Source organism: Heptranchias perlo, chromosome 4 (genome assembly GCF_035084215.1).
Source record: "Heptranchias perlo isolate sHepPer1 chromosome 4, sHepPer1.hap1, whole genome shotgun sequence".
NCBI classification, from domain to species: domain Eukaryota; kingdom Metazoa; phylum Chordata; class Chondrichthyes; order Hexanchiformes; family Hexanchidae; genus Heptranchias; species Heptranchias perlo.
The window spans coordinates 19,942,609-19,958,023 of record NC_090328.1 but is presented as its reverse complement, the minus strand read 5'-3'; the positions used below and the strand labels follow the sequence as shown (position 1 = coordinate 19,958,023).

Genomic DNA, 15,415 nt, shown 5'->3' with positions numbered 1-15,415 from the left:
TCATTTTGCAGAATAAACATCTAAAGAATTAATGGACATGGTAGAGAAAAAAATGTTCCTCATTTGTAGCCGTCTGGCTGAGGTGAAAAAAAATCCAGTCTTTTTTCATTATCATCATTTCCCCGCTGGGTTTCAATGAGATTCAGCAGCAGTCTGTAAAACCTGTCCCTCTGCCAATGGTTGTACAATCATCATTAATTGTTAAATATAAAGTAAGTGATTGACTGGTTGATAGCACAACAGATTCAGAGCAGACTAGGTTTTGCATGGCAGATTATATATTGATGGAAAAAAAACATTCAGGTAAGATGTTTTATTTTGCACACCCATCATGGGTTAGTATTTGATTTCATTGTCACTGAAATGCTTGAAAGATTATTGATGTATTGTGCGATTTCTTTCAAAATAATTATTCATTATCCTTTTTCATCCTGAGTGTGTCTGCTTGCATTGGATATCTTCGGATATTAAGTGTGTATCTCTCCTTTGATTGGTGCGTTTGTGATATTGTACACAAATGATGCTCCCCTACCATTCGAGCCTAGCCTCAAAGTCTAGCAGGATAAAAAACTTTCCCTTTTCTGCCATGTCTTACTGATGCAGCAAAAGTTCCTAAGCTAAGGTTATAAGTTCATGCTCGATGTTCTCAAAAATTTCCTCTATTTGTCTTCAGTTCAACAACGAATCATAATTAAAAATGTAGAGGAAGTAAACGTTAATTTTGCAAGTGTCACTACAATCGGAAGAGCAGTACGGACAGTTGATACAGTTACCGATTTGCAAAAGGATTTAGATATGCAATGGGGCAGAAAAATGGCAAATACAATTTAATACTGAGAAATGTAAAATACTGTGTATTGGGTGGAGCAATGAACAACACCAATGTAGACTGAGTGGATTAGAATTAGCACAGGGAAGCTTTCAAAAGGACATTAAAATTACTGCTTTCATTATCAAAAAAATATGTGGATGAGGAACTTAAAAAAAAATGTTGGGGTACATCGCCACAGCAGTGGATATAAGTCTATAGAGCTTATGCTGAGGCTTTGTAATGCAATGATCAGACCACACATGGAATGCTGCTAGAATTTTGTGATCATACTTCAAAAGGGTCATATGTGCATTTAACAGGGTGCAGAGAAGAACAGCAAGAGTGATACCAAGTGTAAGGGGAATTGTGCTACAATAAGAGAATCTTAACTCTATAGAGGAGGTGGTTAAGAGGAACCTTCTCAGGTTTATATAGTATTAAATGGTATAGTTAAGGTGAACCCAGAATATTACTTCAAGGTAAGTCAAGCCATGTCTCTTGCATGCACATGCTGGTGTTCACCATAATTGAGGATGGGGATGTATTTGGAGCCTCCTTCTCTTTAGTTACCTGGTTGTGCACCACTATTATCAACTGGATGTGGCTTTCCTCTGATCCATTGGTTATGGGTTTGAATAGTTCTATCTATAGCTTGCTGCTTTTGGTGGTTATTAAGGCGGTAGCCTGGTGAAGTAGTTTCACTCGGTTGATACCTCATTCTAAGGCATGCCAGGTGGTGCTCCTAACATGCCCTTCTACACTTCACATTGAACCAGAGTTGGTCTTCTTGTTTAATGGTGATCAAGGAGAGACGGATATGGCAGACAATACCAGATCGTAGTGATATACAATTCTGCTGCTCCTAATGCCCCAATTTTGGACTGCCTGCACCTGTACTTAACCTGTCCCACTTAGCACAGTGGTAGTGCCACACTACGTAATGGAGGATGTCCTCGGGGTGGAGATGAGACTTTATCTTCACAAGAGCTGTGCAGTGGTCACTTCTAGGTGGGTTGGTGACAATGAGATCAAGTGGGTTACTTTATCAAATTGGTTCTTTCACTAATTGACAAAAGCCTAGTCTTCAGGATTTGGCCAGCTCAGTCAGTGATGGTACTATTGAGCCACTCTTGTTGGTGGATACTCTGTGTCCTTGCTTCCCTCAGAGTATCTCCAAGAGGGCTTATTTGTGGTAGGTGGTTATCAGCAGGATGTTTCCTTGACCTTGTTTGACCCGACAATGTGGAAGAAAGTATCTCCATAAAATCAGGATAAATCAAACCAGCCAATTACCATTCTATAAGCCTCCTCCCAGTCATCAGTAAAGTGATGAAAGGTGTCATCAATAGTATCATCAAGCGACACCTACTCACCAATAATAAGCTCACTGACATTCAGTTCAGATTCTGCCAAAACTGAAGGCAGCATCACAACTTTGATCCAGAAATGGATGTAAGAGCTTAATCTCAGAGGAGAAGTGAGAGTAGTTGTCCTTGACATCAAACCAGCATTCGACTGAATGTGGCACCAAGGAGCCCGAATAAAACTGAAGTCGATGAGTATCAGGGTGAAAACTCTCCAGTGGCTGGAGTCATAACTGGCACAAAGGAAGATGGTTGTGGTTGTTGCAGGCCAATCATCTCAGCCCCAGGACATTGTTGCAGGAATTTCTCAGGGCAGCATCCTCACCCAACCACCTTCAGCTACTCATCAATGACCTTCCCTCCATCATAAGGTCAGGAGTGGGTCTGTTCACTAATGATTCCACACTGTCCAGCTCCATTTCCAAATCCTCTGATTATAAAGTTATGTTAGCCTACAACAGGGCCTGGATAATATCCAGGCTTGGGCTGACTGGTAGCAAGTAACACTCGCCCCGAATAAGTACCAGGTATTGACCATCTCAAAGAAGAGAAAGACCAGACTTTGACTTTCAATGCACCTCTATTTCAGTGTCCCCCACCATAAACATGTTACGGTCATCAACTGAGAAAAAACTTAACTAAACCAGTCATATCAACACTGTGGCTACAAGAACTGGGCGGAAGATGGGTACTCTGCAACGAATGGCTCATCTCCTCACCTCTCAAAGCCTCTCCAACATCTACAGGAAATGTGATGGAATACTCACCATTTACCTGGATGAGTGCAGCCACAATAACATTCGAGAAGCTTGATTATCCAGGACAGAGCACTTGTCACCCCTATCACCAGGCTCAATATTCACCCCCTTCGTCACTGTACTATGGCTTCAGTATGTAAAATTTACAGAATGCACTGCAACAACTCATAAGGTTACTTTGACAGCAACTCCCCTCCCCTGTGACCTTTACTACTGAGAAGAGCAAGAACAGTAACCTCATGAGAACATCATCACCTCCAAATTCCTTTCCAAGTCACACACTACTCTGACATGGACATATATTGCCATTCCTTTATCTTTGATAGGTCAATATCTTGGAATTCCCTATTTATCACCATTATGGGAGCACCATCACCACGAGCACTGCAGTAGTTTGAGGAGTAGTCCCACCACTACCTTCTCAGGGCAACTAAGGATGGGCAAAAAGCATGGCCTTTCCGCATCACCCACATTTCGAGAACAAGAAAGGTCAGCAGGACCAGAGGACAGAAACTTAAATTAGTAGGAACTAAATTTAAAATAGATCTTAGAAAACACTTCTTTACTCAAAGGATGATAAATGTTTGGAGTAATCTACCAGATAAAGTATTACAGTCAAAAACATTAAGAGCATTCCAAATGTAGTTGGATGCTACTGCAGGATCAAGCTTGAATAGGCATGGTGGTCTTTTCTTGTCTTTGACTTTATTCTTATGTTCCTTATGTAAAGATAAAATGAACCAAGATTATTATTGCAAAGTGATGTAGGACCAGAGTACAAACATTTAAATTAGTGAAATATAAATTGACAATGAATTCTTACCAAGATTAGGAAGAGCTTTCCATGACAAATGGAATAACCTGCCAGGCAGGATAGTAGAGGCAAAGCATTAGGGATGCTCAAAATATAGTTGGATACTATAAACGGATAGTTTGGACTTTATAGGGATGAACTGCATTGGGCTGACTGTCTTTTCTCATCCTTGAATTTTCTTGTGCTCCAATCTCCGATTCTTCATATGGTGAGGAGGAACTATGTATCGGGCCAGTACGCCGGCTTTATAGCAGAAGTGAGATCCTACAATAATTTTGTCAGTGGCAAAAAAGCATATAAATTTAAATGACAGCTATCATTCGCCAGGATCTTTAGAATTGGTGAAACTGGTGTAATTTAGGGGTAAGGAGTAAGAAGGGAAATTAGATGAAAGATATTTCATTACTTAAATGCACTAAGTTTGATATTTAGACTGGGATAAGATCAGTCACAATTCAGACCTGTATGAAATACTTTCCATACAACATAATAGTTGGAGCAAAATATGACAAAATGTTGGGTTCTGACAAAGGGAGTACATGCCCAAAACATTACGTACGCTTCCCTTATCAGATGCTGATTGCTCTTTCCACCATTTTCCATTTGTATTACACAAAACCTTTGGTCAATTCAGTTAAGGACTATCTTTAATTGAAATATAAGAAAGTAAGGCATCACTGCAGAGTCATTGCTTTTCAGATGTCATGTTGTTTTTTTTTCCTTAGGTGGTTCTGTATGATACTTCCTTGTGTAAAATAATTTGGTTCATTAGACGTACAGTGTGAATCCATAATGTGGCTTCCCACAGCCAAGACAAGAGGGAATATTTTAACACTTTCCCTTGTGTCCTCTTCGCCTGCCCTTTTCAAGGGAAAGAGATCTTTAAGATCTTTAATCCACAGCATAGGTGCAACATTAATTAAAGTTGGCTGGTCAAAATAGAAGTGGAGAATTAAAATACTATGCAGTGCTCTGGAGGAATGGAGAAATACTTGCTGGATGTTGAGGTAAGCCCTTGTAATTGAAATGGCATGTTTTGAAGATACACATAAGAAAGCATGCTGTACAAATGGGTATTCAGAGAATACGCTTTCAAACTTGAAGCACTTAAGGAGAGACGCTTAGCCTGGCAAATTCCAATTTAGATGCACAAAAAGTAACTTGCGCTTATGTAACTCCTTATTATGTCCTCTGAATGTCCCAAAGCATTTCACATCCAATGAATTACTTTTGATCTGTAGTTACTGTTACTCTGTTGGCCAACACAGCAGCTATTTGTATTTACAGCAAGATCCCCCAAAATTAAACAAAGAAAGCAATGAAAGCCAGGAACATGTGGGATCAATTCTGCCGGTACTTTATGAGCCTTGAGATTGTTACTGAATTTGACCATTTTTGCCAAAAAAGAATCATCTTAACCGACCAGTTACACTACACAGATTGTGTTCGATCCTCAGTCACTTTGCCTTGGCATTAACACAAGCTGTGTCGTGTAAGTTGGCTGAGGAGGTGCTCCCACACTACCTCTGTTTCACACCTCCTATGGTAAAATTGCAACGAGAACAAAGCAAAGTTTAAAAAGCCAAACCGCTGGACTACCTCAGGACCTAGAAACTTAATATTGAATCTGTTTTTATGTGAAGGGAGCCTCCAGATGGACTTCTTCTACGGTGAACAATTAACCAGCATTCAGATGCCAGGGAGCCGAGCTCTCTGTATGGGAGCGAGCAAACATGCACAGAGGGCTCTGCTTTCCCTCTACAGACAGCAACTCGATATCCAGCAGTGGAGCTCAGATCTGCTGATTCTGGATGGCTCTGAACAGGAGTTGGCGTTGGGCCAGTCCTTGTTGCATAACAAAGTGATCAGAAACTGTTTTGTAAAAAACGCATTTCCCTGTCGGATTCTATCGTTAACCTTCCAGCAAACGGTTAGTGATACTTCACCTTGCTGTCATCTGATGGCAGGATAATACTGTCAATAAGTTGGGAAATATGCTGAACATGCTATTACCTAGGTTAACTATAGACTCATGCAGGGAAATGTGTTTTTCAAAAGGTTTTCTGATATTAGCTTACAAATCTTGAAAGCTCTATTGGTTTAGCAGCCTTTAACAAAACAACAAATTAACTCAACTAGTGAAAAAAAAACTCTTTTCAAATTCACACTCTCTGCAAACAACTTTTATTGCAGAACACTTTAAAGAGATTTGTTTTAAAAAAGATGAATTTTGTGCTTTCCCACCTTATGCTGCTTCTATCACTCATGTTTGTTGAAAGTAATTTTCCTTTGTAATATTTTCCTCATCTGTTTCCACAAGAATCCTTTGTTGTACAGATTACTTAAAGCTCATTAAATAGGAACTCAATCCAGAATGCCATAGAAATATGAAGTTAAATGCAGTCTGACATTTGCAAAATCTTAAAATGATACACGAGGCTTTGTTTTATTTTCACCTTCTACAGATCAATGCTTTGAAATGCATTTTAAATCATTCCTTTAATGCAAAATCAATGGCAAAGCTTAGCTTCTGTGATAAACAATGTAATGTAATTGTAACCCAAGGAGAATCCAATTACTAAGGCAACTGAACCCAGTTTTCTGAAGAAGTTTTGCAAAGTAAGAGTCTACTTTTGAAGCAACTGAGTAAACACGTCTCTTCATGCTTTACTCTGTTTAGGTCTTTTTTTTGTTCCAAGTTAGAGAGAAAAATAACAAAAAGCCTCAAAGAACAGATTAATAAAAGATTCTGCATGCATCGTCACTCATTTGCATTGCAAGAGGGTGTTATCAACAATAGCCCCATCCAAATGGCTTTATTTGCCAAGTTATTTTACCAATGCAAATTTATAATTGCTGCAAGCTTTTCTAAAGCTAATATAAAAATGTGGCAATTTGTTTCTCTGTATCATACACTTGTGATATATAGGACATCCAGAAGGCCGTTAATCTCACTTTCATGCGCTGGTGAACATGATTAGTGACCATTCCTGGCAATAGCTCTCATGATAGCAGCAGTGTTTCATATTAATCAACCATGACCTTTTGCCCCCTAAGCAGGAACCTTTCCTCTTACATTGAAACAACTGCATGGAATTATTTCTGCTTAGTTTGTCATGCATGTTGAGGTAAGGCTCAGTTAAAGAGGCCACAGTCATGCTTGGTCTAAAATGACTGCATTGTTACAGTCAGATTTCATTAGCACAAAGTACAGCAGATGTCAACATTTTATATGCTATTGTGTTAGACAGGTATTTCTCGTGTCAGGATGTATTCGTGAAATTTGACTTGACAAAATAAAACCTACTTGATGTGTTCTTTTGGACATCCATACCACTTGTAAAAGCTTGTAGTGCTTACATTTTGACAAAAAATAAATACAGCAGTATATTTTATTGCATTTACCATAAAAATCCAATATATCAGTCACACTTCTGAAAAAGATGCTCAAGACTTTTACTTTGCCCACTCAGCAAAATTGTGATCACATTTTTGTACAAGTTACAGACCAGTGTTTGCAAGTCATAATAATCTGGATAAATATGCAGAGAATATTACAGTTAGTGATTGTCTGATAAGTGAATACTTCTCATCAAATAGAGCTTCAGAATATGACACTATTTTCTATCTATATTTGTTGCAGTCATTCCTGTTCAGTGAATTATTTCAACCGTAAATACCTAAAAGCAAAACAAAGAAAGAATTTGCATTTATATAGTGCCTTATTATGTCCTTATGACACCACAAAGCACTTTACAACCAATTGATTATTTTTGAAGTGTAGTCATTGCTGTTTTCCAGGCAAAAATAGCAGCCAATTTGCACACAGCAAGGACCCACAACCAGTAAATTGGTGGTGTTGGTTGAGGGAGATATATTGGCCAGGACACCAAGAGAACTCTTTACTCTTCTTCAAATAATGCCATGGGACCTTTGACAACAACCTAAGCAGGCAGATGGGTCACAGTTTAATGTTTCATCTGAAAGACGTCACCTCTGACAGTAAAAAGAAAGAACTTGCACTTATATAGTGATTTTCCTGACCTCAGGACGTGCCAAAGCATTTTTCAGCCAATGAAGTACTTTTTGCAGAGTAGTCACTGTTGTAACATAGGGAAATGTTGCACCCAATTTGCGCACAGCAAGATCCCACAAACAGCAATGAGATAATGATCAGATAATCTGTTTTTTTCGTGATGTTGGTTGAGGGAAAAATATTGGCCAGGTCATTGGGAGAACTCCCCTGCTCTTCTTTGAATAGTGCTACGGGATCTTTTATGTCCACCTGAGAGGGCAGACTGGGCCTCAGTTTAACGGCTGCACTGAAGCCCAGCTCAAGACTCTGGATTGGGAATAGGACCCACAGCCTTCTGACTCAGAGGAGAGAGTGCTACTGCCGAGCCAAGGCTGGCACCTTACTCCCCCAGCAGCGCAGTGAAGTGTCAGTCTACAATATGTGCTGAAGTTTGTAATGAGATTGAAATCCACAACCTTATTTATGAGGAGTGAGAGTGTTGCCAGTTAAACCAAGCTGGCACTACAGCCCCAATTTTAATCGAACCCGCCTGAATTTCAAGTCACTAGAGAGTAAAATTGGGTGGGGTGCAAAACAAGCATCCAACCCAAACCTGCCCTATTCCTTCCGGACAGGTTTGGTTAAAATCGGGGTTTAATGTTTCCTTTGCTCAGATTACACATTTTGCTGGATTTACAGCACAGATTACACACAGTAACTCTTGATGTTTCCGGGTTCTTTCCACAATCTTTTAAATCATAGAAAGTTAGAAGCAAAAACAGTGTGAAACAAAATCCTTCTGCCATAGTTAAGTCCATTTTCAAACTAAGGTTCCCACTGTTCATTACTCTTGTTGAAATTGTAAATGCATGTATAAAAAACATGTTTACAATTCTGATATAAATTTGCAGAAATCTTCCCCCAAATAGGAACAAATATATTTGTATACAACATTCTGTCAGCATGTGTAAAGAGAAAGGACAGCTTAACGTTTCAGATGTAAAACCCAAAACAATAGCTAGCTTGTCTCTTTGCAAATGCTGACAGACCTGATGTAGATTCACAGCATTTGCAATTTTTTCTTGTTCTTTTTAACATTCTGGCAGTTCATCAGGAAGACACCAGCATGCGCAAGAAACAGTGGGAAGTATGCTCTAATATTTCAGGACAAATTCTTCATTAGTGAATTTAATTTTGAAGAAATAAAATAATTTATTTAATACGGAAATCGCCTGCATTTTAAAGAAGTTGGGGCTGAAAACACTCAGACCTTCTGACAGATCCCTGCCTTAACTCCAAACTCCGCCCGACACAAGAAGTTCCTGTAGGGAGCAGAGCGGGGAGGGCCAAAGACCCCCCATGTTGAGAGTCCCCACAACTTCAGCCTCTTAAAAATCTGGTCAAACCATAGAAGCAGGTATGCTCATGGAGTAGCAACATACCAGTATGTGGTGGAAGTGGGGCCTATTCAGGGGCCCATACCTGAGTCATGGGCTGTGTATGTGAAGCCCAGCCAGGAGCAATTTTTTTCTTTGAAGTTGTTGACAAAAAGGCCATGGGGACAAATAAAATCTTCTTTCGGTGGGGGAGGAAGGGGCCCTGGACACCCATTCCCCTGGTGATAGCAGGTGCCAGACATTCAGAGCTGGGTTGCATGACCCACAGATTTTCAGAGCCAATGAGCTGATTTTGGTCTGCCACCTAGGCTGTAATCTGGGAGAGTGGATTGGATTGGATTGGCATTTACATAGTTCTTTTAACGTAGAAAAATGTCCCAAGGTGCTTCACAGAAGCGTAACCAGGAAAAAGTCAACGCCAATCCAAAAATGAAAAGATTAGGAGGACAGACTAAATGCTTGGTTAAAGAGATGTGTTATAAGGAGGGTCTTAAAGGAGGAGAGGCAGGTGGAGAGAGGTTTAGGAGGGAATTCCACAGTACGGGGCCTGGACTTCTGAAGACATGGCTGCCAATAGTGGGGCGAAGCAAGTGGGGGATGCACAAGAGGCCAGAGTTGGAGGAATGCAGATTTCTCATTGGGTTGTAGAGCTGAAGAAGGACACAGAGATAGGGAGGGGTGAGGCCGTGTCGGGATTTGAACACAAAGATGAGAATTTTAAAATCAAGGCATTGGTTGACCGGGAGTGAATGTAGGTCAGCAAGCAACAGGGGTGATGGGTGAGCGGGACTTAATGTGGGTTGCGATACGGGCAGCAGAGTTTGAATGAGCTGAAGTTTATGGAGAATGGAAGATGAGAGGCCGACCAAGAGAGCATTGGGTTAGGCAACAAAAACATGGATGAAAGCTGAGGCAGGGGCGGAGGCGGGCAATGTTGCAGAGGTGGAAGTAGGTGGTCTTTGTGAGGAAGAAGATATGGGGTCAGAAGCTTAGTTTAGGGTTAAAAAGGACGCCGAGGTTGCGAACAATCTGATTCAGCCTGAGACAGTGGCCGGAGAGGGGGATGGAATCAGTGGCGAGATTATGGAGTTGGTGGCGGGGACTGAAGTTGACGGCCAAACAGTACTTACATTAGTTTAAAGTTACCTCACAAGCTAGCCTGAGGAATGTTGCTCCTTAAAAAAAAATGCCCCTTAATCTGCTGTGGCTCGACCTGTCTAAATTACAGGACAATTTCCACTGCTGCATTTTCAAACACATGTCAGGGATTTCTGTACTTGGGGATTACATTTTTAGTCCAACAGCCTTCTATGGAAACCATTTCACTTGTACCGAAGATGGAATAAATGTTTCTTAGGAAATTCAATTTCTTTTGCAGTTCCCAAACCATAAAATGCACTCCCAAGAAAGTCTATAAGAATCCTAAAAGATTATTTTGAAAAGACTTCACATTTAGTTTAATCCTGCTCAGTGAATCACTACTTTGCCAAGAGCATTTGTGCTTGGATAAGGATTGACCTTGGATTTGGATTTTTTGCATAATGGAGTCAATTGTCATGGTACATTGGATTTTTATGCTTGGATTGGGTGTGCTTTGATACAGACGAAACAATATTAGCTTTTGTCAGAGTCTGCAAATATCTATGATGCAAAGACCTTTCTAACACTGCAAGGGTACAGGACTTTGACTTCCGTTTTTTGTTTGCTCGTATTAGAAGCTTTGGAACTGAGGTGGCTATAATGGTGCTCTATTTTCAATTATCTGTGCATATACTTCAGTATCACAGCAAAGGTCAATTGGTAGCACTGAAGCAATTATGAAGCTCAAGTGTAATTGATCCCCTGGAGAGTTTTTTCCCATTTAAATATTTTTCTTCTCCATATCTTGTACCCTACCTGATATTTTCTTCTAGGAAAGATGTCATTTACGAATTCTGCTAGAGCAAGAAAATTATCAAAGTCATATAAATGATAGCATCTGGCAGCACATGGATCTGACTTGACATTCGCTGTTCCATCTTACAAAGACACTCAACTTTCCACAGAAAAGTTCAACTGTAGCAAAGCCTGTTTTGGGAGCATCGCGGAGAGGTAGTCCTGGCTGGCCATACTCTTTAAAATGCTTGAGCTAACAGGGGGAAACATGTCCTGATTCATGTATATATCAGGATTTAATCATACATGTTTGAAAATACCGCTCCACCCCAAAATAGTAACACTTTAATGATGAAATGGCACTGCTACCCTGGTAGCTGAATGGAGGCTGTTATTTTTTTTAAATGGAACTTAAACTGATTTCAACAACTGCAAATTTTATTAGTTCAACATGCACATGCACACCTTTGTCAGCACAAAGCGCTCAGGGTAGAAAATATTAAGCCAGGAGGGGTGTCAGTCAAATTCTCTGGTAAGTAAAAAAACGATAAGCTGCTATCTTGTTTTTAAAAAAGAGGCTCAAATAAGAAATCTGGATGCTTTGCTAAACTTTTGGACTGATGCCTAGATCACACCAAAACAAACAGCAGTGTCGGCAGAGATCCAACAGTTTAATTACATAAAGCTCTTAACCCGCTCATCTTTGAGGCTTGACTTCTAGGCTGTAGGCCGACACGGTGACAGGAGTCTAAAGGTGCAGCCTGCTGGCAAGGACCTGTCAGATCACAGAACCTCTTCAGAATATATTCATCAGCTGGGGCTCATAACTGGGCTGCTTGCAGAAGACAGATGGGCTGTGGGCCTGATGACATCTGCCCAACGTGGCCTCAAAAGAGTCTGTAGATTTTGCTGCTGTTGTTATTCACATTTGAACACATCAGTAATCTCGGTACCTCACGTCTGATGAGCAAGAAGAGAGTTATGGCTATGGTTACTGACACTCTCAACCTGCTGTGTTTTAGTAATTCTCCATGACTGTCATGTTGAAACATCTTTAAAACTGATGGAAAACATGAATTGAACATATGGGTACTTAGCTTTGCTATTGGACAAGGCAGCTCTGGTGTACAGCAGGAAATTAATTCCCATCCCCTAGGGCTATTTCTTGGAAGATTTTTCACTGCACTGCAGTTTTTATAACCTCTGTTTTTAAACTACACATTTACAGCAGATAATAATGTAGTTTGCCTTCCAAAGGTGAACTTGAGAGCTATCAATTGGATATTGATTACATCCATTTTATTATCTCTGTGGAGGAAGTGGTGTATTCCAAGGGTTAAACTGACAGCTTGAGGAGGATTGGCAGGTAACTTGAGCTACACTTAAGTGGCAAATGATTTAATTTTAATATGTCAGAGTATGGTTGTGACGTCCAATTTAGTAAACATACAATGACTTAAAGTACATTAATGCTCATGTAATTCCCATGACGTTCATATTTTCAACAGGCAGCTTCAAGGATTCCATTTCACTGTGTCATAAATCTCACCAGAGAATAAACAGAAAATTCCTTGTGTTCCGAAAATGTCATTACGATCTTGCATAAAATATATAACAGTAAATTAAATCCTAATTCCAATAAAGTGCAGTTTGCCTAATTTATAGATAGCTGTTTTAATAGCCTACAAATACGAGAACCTACTCATGCCTGGCTCACAAACTCAGTGCAAAGCTGCATTATAATTCTGATGAATACTTCCACCAAGTACATCAGGTGTCGATCCCAATGCCTGAGACCATTGCCAACAACTGTTGATGTTCAAATTCTTTTTCTTAACAATGCACCACAGTCATGACCAGTGCATCCCTTACTGCATCAGTGTGTCATTCTCGTTACCTGCACTAGCAGCCTCTCTGAGTGCAAATATTCTGTGCTCAATTGTTGCTCATGATGGACCACTTTTGAGTTGTGCTCTGAAGCTCTGTAGTTACTGAACTGATGTCATTCAAGCTCAAATGGGCGGTCGAGGATCGGCCATCTGTTATACTCCCCGGTCGTTATACTCCCTGCCCGTTATACTTCATTGACATCGATGAAAAGGAAAATCAGATGGGGTGCAAAACCCTGGTCAATCTGCTACCGATCATTTGTCACCAGCAATTTAAATTAAAATTAAGCCTTTCATTTTCATCCAGTGTCTGGATTTAAACTGCTCCCATAGGTGAAAGGGCAGTATTGTAACTTAGTCACCTACCCCTCAGTCCCCATGAGCTATGAATTCCTCACAAGTATAATACATGATATTTAATACCACGGCTACATTACAGTCACAAGAATGATACAGTCTTCACACTAAATAAGGTAAAATAATGATGGAAATGCTCTGAAAAAAAATGGTGCAGAGACAGGAATTTACTCCATCAATTAAACCCAGCAATGATTAGCACTGCATAAACGTCAAATTCAATATTTTGCCACCTCAAACCAGCACCCACATTCAGTGTACAAAATGATGGAAAATATATTTTTTCTCTTTCCTCAAACACTTTCCTCTGCTAATTTTCTCCCGTCCTCTCCTGTCCTGAAAGTGTGACTCCTTGCTGAGCTTCAATTGGAGTTATTTCAATAGGTCTATTCTAAATGATTCCATTGCCTGCAGCAACCACCGTGCCTCCAGCACACTCACTAGATTTCATTTCACATGGATTTCAATGATCTCCTCACTGACTTATGGGTTCAATGGGCAATTATATCCCACCAGTACCTCACCGAGCTGCCCATTTCTCATCTCTGACCTTTGAAAGTGACTGACGGCAGGTTGCTTGACCACAAGAGGAGAGCATTGCACCAGTGTCCAATCCCATCAAGCCAATGTCAATATGCATGCAGTTCTCGCAAAGGGTGCTGGGTAGTCATTAAGAATGCCATTAGTGCTGCCCCAGCTGAGATCAGCCAACTCAGCACAGACTCAGGAGAGAACCTGGAAATTTCCAGGTTTAGCCAGTAAATGGATAAAACCAAATGAGCCATCAGAGGAAGGCACAATTGAGAGTTTTACCATTAAAAAGTGATACAAGCTAAAACACACGGATCAGTTGAAGATTGTGGTTCGAACTTGGGATCCCGATGATGTTTGTGATGTCACTTAAACCTCTTAGAGGCCATACAACTGTGAAGCTCCCTTCCACAAATCTTATTCTGTAACTTTTACCTGACCACAATCACAAGAGAAAGCTACTGCAATTGCAATGGAATATTGTTTGTTGTATGTGAATTCATAACACAATAATACCAACCTTGTTTGAGTTGAGGAGCCTTAACTCTGAAGAGATGCTGTAAAGGTGCAAAGAATTATTATTATTTACAAAAAAAAGAAACTACAGACATTGTGCAAGAAATCGGTATCAGAGTCCAAACAGCAAATGAAAGATGTACACTTGCACCTGAAATATAAAGACTAAGCAGTTGCATGATCATTTTTTCCTTAAGCAGTCCCATAGGAACTACTGTTACTAGCTAATAAACTTGAGAAAAATTGACCGGTAAACAGCACACGCAGATAAAAGCTCTTCAAGTGTTATACTTTGATGTTTGCATTTGCCCTCGGCGTTTTGGAATGGTGCCTGTTTACAATATTACATTTTTCATTATAAAACTGAACATATCTAGAACGATACTGTAAATGACTTTGGATTTTTCATTACAAAATGCAATGCAACTAAACTGATACCGTGAATGATTTTAGATTTGCAGCCAATTCATTTGGTGAGGGTTTTACCTTCAGATTATTTGCTGGTTTGAGAAAAAACGATCCTAGTAGAAGAGGCTATAATCTTTGAATCATACCTGTACTGTGACTGTGACAAAATTTCCGAGACTTCACTTCCAATTGATTTCAGTGGGAACTGGCATGGGTCCAATCTTGCACTTTGGGTATTTATAGTCACTTCTTCAAGGAGTCTCTGAAGAATCTGGATAGTAATAACACAGGGGGAAAGGATTAATAACTAGCAATGGCTGCATTTCCACTGTGCAGTCTCCACTGTCCATTGAAGTAAATATGAAATGAAATCTTTTAAGTATGGTGGAGGCATGCTGTTTGCTTCAGGCTATGAAATCATTCAGAATAGACCTATTGTAATAACTCTATTTTAACCTCTTTGCCATTCAGTTGTAATCACACTGAAATTCTCACATGATTCAAAGTTCTGATTGTTAATTATTTCTAATTGCTGCTTTTTATTAATTGTATGCTAGTCATTTTGTAGTTTTGCTAAATACTTGTTTTATAAAAAGAAAGACTTGCATTTATTTCGCGTCTTTCACGACCTCAGGATGTCTCAAAGTGTTTTACAGCCAATTAAGTGCTTTTGACGTGTA

The 15,415-nt window shown here is 39.9% G+C and overlaps 1 long non-coding RNA gene across 1 annotated transcript in view; it reads right to left on the bottom strand.

The window, feature by feature from the left end:
- The window catches only part of LOC137320434 (uncharacterized), a 325,461-nt gene extending 310,466 nt beyond the window's left edge, over nt 1-14,995 (bottom strand). The window contains exon 1 of the long non-coding RNA XR_010962522.1: nt 14,882-14,995. This is a non-coding gene — a long non-coding RNA (uncharacterized lncRNA). The remainder of the gene's footprint in view (nt 1-14,881) is intronic.
- Between the last annotated feature and the right edge of the window lie 420 nt (nt 14,996-15,415).